The sequence below is a fragment of the Dipodomys merriami genome, unplaced genomic scaffold, assembly GCF_024711535.1.
Source record: "Dipodomys merriami isolate MVZ:Mamm:240054 unplaced genomic scaffold, mDipMer1.0.p SCAF_1774, whole genome shotgun sequence".
In the NCBI taxonomy this organism is placed as follows: Eukaryota; Metazoa; Chordata; class Mammalia; order Rodentia; family Heteromyidae; genus Dipodomys; species Dipodomys merriami.
Genome location: NW_027203131.1, coordinates 77838 through 87503, shown reverse-complemented (window position 1 = coordinate 87503; position 9666 = coordinate 77838). Strand labels below are relative to the sequence as shown.

Genomic DNA, 9666 nt, shown 5'->3' with positions numbered 1-9666 from the left:
GTTTGCATTTGTACAGTCAATAGTCTACAGATACAATCTAGTTCCACAGATACATCTATTCAACATCAAACAACTATATTTTAAAGGACTTTGAACCGCAGAAAAGAATTTGGAAAACCAGAAATTATTAGGATTAGGGAGAGATGTGGGTGAAAAATAGGAATAGATTGGTGTGGGGAGGCACAGGGAGAGTTAACTATGTCCTAATCACAATTCAGGAAATGGATTGGGTAGGATGCAAGTAGAGAGAGAGAGAAAAAGAAGAGAGGGATAGGGGAATGAAAAGAGACCAGAAAAAAAATAGAAACATAAAAATTAATGTTATTGTAGAGATTAAAAGACCATCTATTTAGAGAGGAATGTGAATATGTTGTGAGAAAGGGAGGGACATAGAGGAGGTGTGAAAAACTTTAAGGATGGGAAAGGGAGAAGAAAAGATCAGAAGTTCAGTAGAGCTAGACAAAAAACAAAAAGATAATTAAGAAAGAAAGAAAAAGAGAAAGAAGATAAGAAAAGAAAGGAAAACGCTCATTTACATATTCCTAAAATAAAAATTATAAGAGGAGAAAAAACAAAAAAAAAGTTACTGGAAATCAATTATTTTTTCAGAAGAGGCAAAAATTAAAGATTAATAAAAGTTTTAAAAGAGAAAAAAAATTATATATATATATTTAAGGTAGCAAAAAACAAAAAACAAACAATAAAAAAGAAAAGAAGAAGAAAAAAAGAAAGAAAAAAAAGGAAAAAACGAAAAAAGAAAAAAAAAAGTCCTTTGATTTTTTTTTGGGGGGGGGAGGGGTGGGAAGAATCCTGTATCTCCCTTTTGTCTGTAACCAGCCTTTTGTTGGAGTCTCTGGTCAGCTTGAGGTCCTGTGGCTTGATTGGTTTCTTAAGTCGGTTTGTTGGAAGAGGCAGAAAAATGCTCTGCTTTACCCAAGATTTTGAGATCCCCCTCCCAGGTTAGTTTTCTAGGAGGGTGATCTGCTTTGAGAATCACAAAAGAGGGGTATGCAGTGGTGAGGCTAAATTCTGGGTAGAGTTGAGGCCTTTCAACAATCAGTAGCTTTTTCCTGGGACTGTTTTGTGCAAAAAAAAAAAAAATCTCCCAGAGCCCAGCCTGGAGCAGTTCTCAGGGATTCTGTTTTTCAATTGATTGTTGAGGCTGCTAGAGGGAGGGGCAGCCTCTGGCTCTGGTTACCCAGTGAGGGAAGCCACTCCAATGGCTGGCGCCTGAGCTGGGTGACTTTTCCCTGGATGGAGCCGAGTCTGGCAGGTCACTTTGCCGTTAAGTTCTTGTGACCTGCTAAATGACTCGTTTTATTCCAAGGCCTGGGTTGGAGCTGGCAGCTCCTCCGAGCTTTGTTGGTATCCAAGATGGAGATCACTGGTGCTGGGGGGGGAGGGGTGGCTTTCCCTCCTCTGATCCCTAAGAAGGAGTGAGGAAGTCGGGCTTCTACTCACGCCGAGTCTTGGATCCTGGGTCGTCTCTGGTCTGCAAGCTGCAGGATGAAGATGTCCGCTCTTTGTTGGTTCTTGCTGGTGTTGAGTAGAATCTGCTCGCCCGTTGCGTCTGGCTCCTTCGTCCCGGACTCTGTGTGAGCGCTCAGGTATGGCCCCCGGCTGTGGTCTCCGCTGCTTTTGACCCTGCCGCTGCCGTCGCTGCGGCGGCTGCTGGTGAGCACTCAGGTGCTTCTTTTTGCCTTGGCTTCCCCTCTCTTGTCTAACTCTCTGTCCTGTGATGGCACACTTGGTGTGATTCTCTGGCTTAGGACTGTTCACTGGAACTCTAAAATTGCTTTCTATGCGAGAGCTTGTTCAGATTCCAGCTTCTCCTCCGCCATCTTCCCCCTTCATTATTTCAAATTAAAGACCTCTTGACCCCCTTGCATCTTGCTGCTCAGAACTGAGACAGAGAAGATATGCTGGAACTCTTTCTGTTGAACCATTCTGTCAAACCAGGCATGAAGAACAACTTGGAAGAAACTGCATTTGATATTGCCAAAAGGATAAGTATATATCACTAACTCTTTTAAGTTGTGGAAGATCGTACAAATTGTTCTCCTAAGTCCTAATGGTTCGGCTAAGTTTCTTAAATTTCAAAAATGCCAGTCCATCCATTGTGTCCATACAAAATATTTTCACAATCCAAATAACAGCAATGTCTTTTTTTTTGGTCCGTCGTGGGGCTTGAACTCTGGGCCTGGGCACTCTCCCTGTGCTCTTCAGCTCAAGGCGAACTCTCTACCTCTTGAGCCACAGCTCCACTTCCAGTTTTCTTGTGCTTTATTGGAGATAAGTGTCTCACGCACTTTCCTGCCCAGGCTAGATTTGAATTCGAATCCTCAGATCTCAGCCTCCTGAGTAGCTAGGATTACAGGCGTGAACCTCCAATGCCCAGCAACAGCAATAACTTACTGTAAAAATTCACAGATTCCATTTAATTCTTCCAAGTGAATTGCCTGCCTTTGATGTTAAAATGTATTCAAGAGTTTTTGTATACATCTATAATGAGTTCTACAGAATTTGTTATTTTTTAAATCAGAAATAATTTTAACTTATCTGTTGAAATGAGTAGTAGAAAAACTAAAGTATTTCTGGTGCTTGTCTGAAAAAGTATATTTTTAAAATATTCTATATTCTATGTTTGTATAATGTCAATAATCTATTTCATTCTCTCCTAGATATACTCTGAATTTGACATTGTTTTATAATATATAGGTTCATTATTGTGTCCTCTCAGATTGCATTCCATATAGAAACAGTTTAAGATTCCTTTTTTCCTAGGTCCTTATAGTATTATATTTCTTTGGGATAAAATGACAATGATGCCTAATTTCAAAAGTTTTGTAAAGGTTTTGCTATGTAAAGGCCTTTCTAAGTTGAAGACTTAATACACTGATGTCAAACTAACTTTTAATTATATGAATTATGTGGATTATTGCACTTGTAATTTTGTAATTAACTTTTCACTTTTTCATTTTTTGCATCTGAAGAAGGAAAAATATGGAATACTTCACAAGTTTTCATATCTTCCTTGTGCAAGTGCCATGTTAATCTCTGTATTGTTATAATTTGGGTATATGTGCTGCTGAAACATGTAGTATCCTCTAAATTTAAGTAGTTAATGATGCAATCTTTATACAGGCTTATGTCCTTGGGTGCCTATTTGTAACAAGGAAAACTTATTATTCCCAACAATGCTATTGATCTTATTTCCCTAAAATTCTGAGAATAGTGGGGAAAATGATATTGTTCAGTCGATTGCTCACATTTGCAAAATTTGTTTTGTTTTTTTAATTTTTTAATTTTTTTAATTTTTATTGTGAAAATATTGTACAGAAGGGTTACAATTACATGGGAAATATAATGAGTACATTTCTTATCAAGCATTGTAGCCTCCTCCTTTGTTTTCCCTTTCCATCCCTTCCCATCCTCCCCCATCCAATCCTCCCCGCTACACCCCCCTGCACCAAAGTTGTAAAGTTCATTTTTCGACATAACGACTTGTTTATCTAATTGTTGCAATATGTCCACCTCTATCCCTATTTAAACGATTTGTTTTTCCCTTTCCCCTCCACAAATTTTACCGACATCAAATACAGTGAAAGCAGGGGTGATACTGTGGGGGAGGGACATACAAAACAACAAAGAAATAATCTTATAAATGCGTTAGAAGCAATCGCATGAAAGAAAAAAAAACATTTAAATACATATCTTAGGGTTCATTTCCCTTACATCACCTTATCTGACCTTTTCTGCTTGACTCAGACATATACTAGATATTGCAAATAAGGGAAACCATGGGACCTATGGTTCTTTGGGCCTGGCTTACTTCACTTAATATAATTTTTTCCAAGCCTTTCTCTTTCCTAACAAATGGGGCAATATCATTCTTTCTGATAGAGGCATAGAATTCCATTTTGTATATATACCACATTTTCTTGAGCAAATTTTTTTGTCAATGACTTTTTAAGTCTTTTTCATTTGGGATTTGACAGTACTTTCAAGTATTTATAGCTAGGTCCAAAGATGATGGTTTTTCAAGTACTTATTTATCAACTGAGTTAGATTTGTGGAGCTAATGGATTCAAAGTAAGCCTGGCATAAGAGCTACTTCTAAACTTCTGCAACTGAAATATTCCAAAATGAGGTGTTACTGGCACAAATGTCTACCTGACCTTTTATCCTTCTTCCATGTAGGAACGGACCAACTAGAATATCTTACCCTGACAGCATATATTGTCTTACTGGAACAAACGTAATCTTAGTTACTAGGGATCATAGAGAGATGAACAGTTCAGACAGAACTGTTCAGACTAGAAGGTATTTTGTCAAATTTTAATTCTTAGTTATACCTACCATTTCAAAAGTAGCTAATGCCAAGAAAAGGTGAAAAATTGTTCATATGCATGATTACCTAATGTCTTGGCATGTATACCATCCAACCATGGAGGAACTTACAATACTGCCTTTCTAACACCGAGTATTTTCATAGTTGCAGGAGAAGTCCATATGTTTTCCTCGTTATCAGGTCTTAAATTGGTAATGTTTTAATCACAATGTTTCCTCTTGCCTTCAGGCTATAAATCTACAAATGGTAAAGCTTTAGGTATAACTCTGTCAAACACTAAAGTAGAGATAATGGAATAATACTTTAAAACACCGTTGCCCTTGATACCCTAACCACAACAGAACAATGCAAAACATGTGCCTTTTTATTATATTATATATAGTTATATATTTTACATTTATATGTACTGATTATATATTTCACACAGTGAAACATACTAGAATTAGTTGATAATTTATTTATTCCAATAAATAGAATTGGAATATAAATAATTAGGTTTAGAATATATATTAGAATATAAAAAGTATCAGTGCAATGTCTTCGGTATAAACTTGTGATACCTTCTAAGTGTTCTTGGTCTTCTGAATTCACATGGCAAAAAGCAATGTTGTTTTCCTCTAATCTATAAGGGATTTTACTCTACTGCTCTGTTTATTGTTTTAACTTGCTGGTCCCAAACTGTTTTTCTCCATATTTCTGAAGCATTCCTACTGATTATGCCCAAATATGATGTCTAAAAAATATTATTTTTCTGCAAGACTCATGGGTCCTAGGATCCCAGGTCCCAGTTATCTGCATCATGAGATAACAGAGGCAAGACTTCTCACCTAGGCCCATGCAACATGCCAACAGAAACTAATTGAAGACCCATCTCAATTTCTCATTTCCTATATTTCAGGGCCCCAATTCCTTGAGATGCAGGAATTTGCAGTAAGCAATTGTGAAATGCAAGGCAACTTAAAATGAAGGATGAGATCACCAAATCTGAGAGAAAGTACTGTAATTCAAACTTTCAATTTACAGATGACTAGCACATATCAGTGAACAAGATCACAAAGTGTCATAAACTATTTTTAATACCCCTCCCCTAATAATTAATGAAAGATTTCAGTCCAGCATAAGTGGGCCAAAAAAATAGTTCCTGGAAGGAAAGATCCTAAATTGGTCTACCAAGTCCTGGAAAACTTGACATAGAGATCAAATTTAATTCAGAAAAACATTAATTGAGAAGATTCTTAGTGCTTCAAAACACTGGTAATTCAGTACAACTTGGTTCTGTGGTATAAAAATGTTGTCACTTTCAAACCAATGATAACCTATATTTAAGGAAAGTGTATTCCTTTTCAAATAAACTTTTTAAAATCCCATTTGCCAAAATAACTTTTGACAAATAGATGAAACTTAGTGACATTACAAGTTTTTCAAGTGTAGGGAACAGGTTACAATAGAGTTGATTTATTTTCCCAGCACTAATGTCAAACAGGTTCACCCATTCATTAAAGCATAGAAATAGTACCACCCACCATTTGTGTTGCTCAGTAGGTGCCTTCCAGAAATGTGTTAAAGAGATCAGCTTTCCATATTTCAAACCCAAACATTAGCTAATAAAGTTAATTTCATCACTTAATAAGGTAGTTTTTAAAAAGTCACAAATAGTTGCCTTATCATATGTTGTTTTATGTTTTCCCTATCTGTATAACATAGTAAGAAATATGACTTAAATCTTGAATATTGGTACTCCTCAGACATATGTCATAAAATCCATCTTCTATTTCTATCACATTCCTCTATAGTAGTAAATTTTAATTTTCTTCTTTTTCCAAAACTTATAATTAGTAGAAAATATTATCCCATGTAAAATAAAATAATCACAAACCATTGTACAAAGCCATTTATAAAAATTGGTAGTTAGGAATACATTCTAAGCCATTATTAAACTTTCTTATTGACTAAAGATTAATCTTCCAAATGGATGAGAATAAAATCATGTCTAGGTGTTTCATGTCTCCAGTCTTCCAAATTGTTACTGCAGATGTATAAATTATGGAAATATAAGCTGACATCAATTCAAGTATATGCAGGTTTGAAACTCCATGGAATGTATATAAACCTTTCAAAGTATTAACAGTTTAACAGAATGACTATCAGGAAGTTTAAACCAGAGAGGAATAATAGTCAAGACATAGAATGAATGAAAAATGGAACAAGAGGCAAGTACAGCTAGACTATTAAATGTACACAAATGACAAAGGAAGTGGTAAATCTGAAATAATTCTTGCAAAAGGGGTTGGTTGACAATGATAGAAGGAGTCACTCTGATCCAGGAGTATTGGACAATTAGATGGGTATATTTAATTGTAACACACTTGCACAACCTTTTGAAATTCAGTTAAAAAACACAACAAAAACAAAAACACACAAAAATCACAACTAAACAGCAATCTCTAGAAAGTATGAATATGGCCTCTCAAAATTTTAAGCAGTTAATGAAGAACAGTTTTGGGAAAAGCAAACAAAACTGTTCAAAGAGGGAAGTTTGGGGTAGAGGAGAATTTTGAACAGGTTTAAATAGATTGTCTAAGGTTATAAATCACCTACACCTGCTGAAAATATTATCTTTCTTCTGTGAGTTCTCTTTGTCTGAACTGGATACTCCAGTCCTGAGACACACTTGATAGCTTGTGAAGATAGCATGGAAGAAACAAGATCAAGAACCCATTACTCCACTGGAGAGAAAACAATCCTCTGTTTTCTCCCATCTCACTTCACTACTCTTTCTTCATACTTTTAAGTCAATTAATTTTGAATTATGTATTTCCTTCTTTGTTCTGGCAAAGTAATTGGTCAAAGTAATTCACTACATATTATTTACCATTTTTTTCTATCATGCTGTTTACATGTCCAAGCGAGTCCATTAAACTTCCCTCTTGCATATGGTTGCCATGAAACAACATCTATGTTAATGAGGACAAATCTAATATAAAATTTTGTCTCCAGGAAACAAGCCCAAGAAAGTGTGATCACAAATATTTGGCTATACTTTTTTTCTGTTTGCTTTTACCTTGAAAGTCTTCTGTCTAAAGTGCCCAGAAAAGTAAGTGCTCCATTCCTTTTTGGTTCAATCAATTCTAATCTCAAAGATATATTTTGCTAACAAGATGCTTAGAGGAAACCGAGAAATACTGCACTTTTATCTTCTCTCTTAAGACTTTCTTTAGATACCATATCAGGAACAGGGAAGTTATTCTTTGCAAAATTACTTCAATAGATTATATTTCTCTTGGTTTTGCATTTGCTCAACAAGATGTATGGAGGAGAATAGAATTAAATCACCCATACCTTGGAAGAAAGTGTCTGTTACAAAAGGACAATGCTTCTATGTCCTACTTCTATGTCCTTCTCTTAGCTCTTGCCTGATTTCCAATTAATCACAGCTTATGGCTTCAAGTGTAGCGAAGCTGAAGGACTATACAGTCTCCGCCACTGCTGTATCTTCATGATTTCTCTTTTTAAACTCTTTTATGTTGCCTCATTTCGATGTGGAATTTTTTTCATGTCTTCATTCAATCTATTCTGCATAGTAGTGAGCCAAATAGGCTCCGTAAAATCACTTTAGGTAGCAAAAATATTAACAAAATGTATACTGAAAAGTTTTGGCCTCCCTCCACTGCTGAAGCCAATACGCTTATCTAGGGCTTCTAGTTAAGCTTCCATTTACTCATTTCTTTTCTGAACCCAAAATTTTTGGCGTACATAATAAGAGAAATCTTCACTATATTACGTTTTTAAGGATATTATGTTTTGTGAGCCACTTAGAAATTAGGAAATAGAAAGGTTTGGAAAAAATTATATTAAGTGAAGTAAGCCAGGCCCAAAGAAACATAGGTCCCATGGTTTCCCTTATTTGCAATATCTAGTATAGGTATGAGTCAAGCGGAAAAGGTCAGATAATGTGATGTTAGGAAAATGAACCCTTAAATATGTATTTTAATGTTTTCGTTTCTTTCATGCATGTGTTTCTAACGCATTTATAAGATTATTTCTTTGTTGCTGTGTATGTCCCTCCCCCACAGTGTAACCCCCGCTTTCACTATATTTGATGTCAGTATAACATGTGGAGGAGATGGGGACAAACAAGTCGTTTAAGGATTCAGGTGGACCTGTTGCAACAATGAGAAGTACAAAATGTCATGTCAAAACCAGCTTTACAATGTCGGTGTGGGGGGGGTAGGGGGGTATGATTGGGTGGGGGGGAGGGGGGAGGGGAGGGGGGAGGCTGGGAAGGGAGGTGAAGGGTAAACAAAGGAGGAGGCTGCAATGCTTGGTAAGAAATGTATGCATTATCCTGCCCATGTAATTGTAACCCCTCTGTACAGTATGTTCTCAAATAAAATAAAAAAAATAAAAGAAATGTGAAATCATTGGTTTGAAGTATCCAGTTAGATTGTTTTTCTCAGTTTCACTGCTTCACAGGCAAAGACATTGTGGAAAGTGTTACAAACACAAAAGTGTAAATCCAATACCTTCTTTCATTGTGGAGATCACTTTCTCCCTAAATATTTTGACCCAAATTATCTTTTTCAGAGAATGACTGGTAATTAAAGGTTAATTCACAAATTTTGAAGTCTTTTTTTAAAGAAATTTGAATTTAAATTCCACTACAACCTTGTTTCACACAGTGAGAGTATATTTCGTGGATAAGGACAATTCTCAAGGGAACCTACAGGATTTACAGCAAGGTTTCTGAGGTTTGTTTGTTTCGTGTTGTTTAATGTGAAAAAGAGCTATCTTTAGCCACATTGCTCCCACTCTACTAAGTTACCATGGATTTCTTTGCATGAAAGCCTACATAGGGAAACCGATTTTTTTCATTTGTGGTTGTTGTTTTTGATGTACTATGTGATTTCTGTTTTCTTTGGGTTTTCCCCTATGGTTTATCCCTGCTGTATTTGACTTTGTATTGTGTATACATTTACCATAATTAGGAAAGGGAAGAGGAACAACAAAATGGTGAGACAAAGGACAAAGTAAAAACCAATGCAATAGCAATACTCACAAGACAATATGTTGGAAATGTGCATTAAAACTTGGGAGGTATGAAGGGGTGAAGGAAAACTGTGAGAAAAATGAGGAATGGTAAAAAGTTTGAAAAGTTATGTATTCACTACCTTACAATTACTGTAACCCCACTGTACATCACTTTTACAATAAGATTAAATAATGAGCTGCATAAAAAATATAATTTCACTGTATTGATATAGTAAATATTATTCTTTATGTATAAACTTTTTATAAAGCAATACTTTTTGGCATCT

General features: G+C 35.7%; 1 pseudogene; it reads right to left on the bottom strand.

Annotated features, from left to right (window-relative positions):
- Nucleotides 1-2997: 2997 nt before the first annotated feature.
- Nucleotides 2998-3097, bottom strand: LOC138829876 (U6 spliceosomal RNA; annotated as a pseudogene).
- Between the last annotated feature and the right edge of the window lie 6569 nt (nucleotides 3098-9666).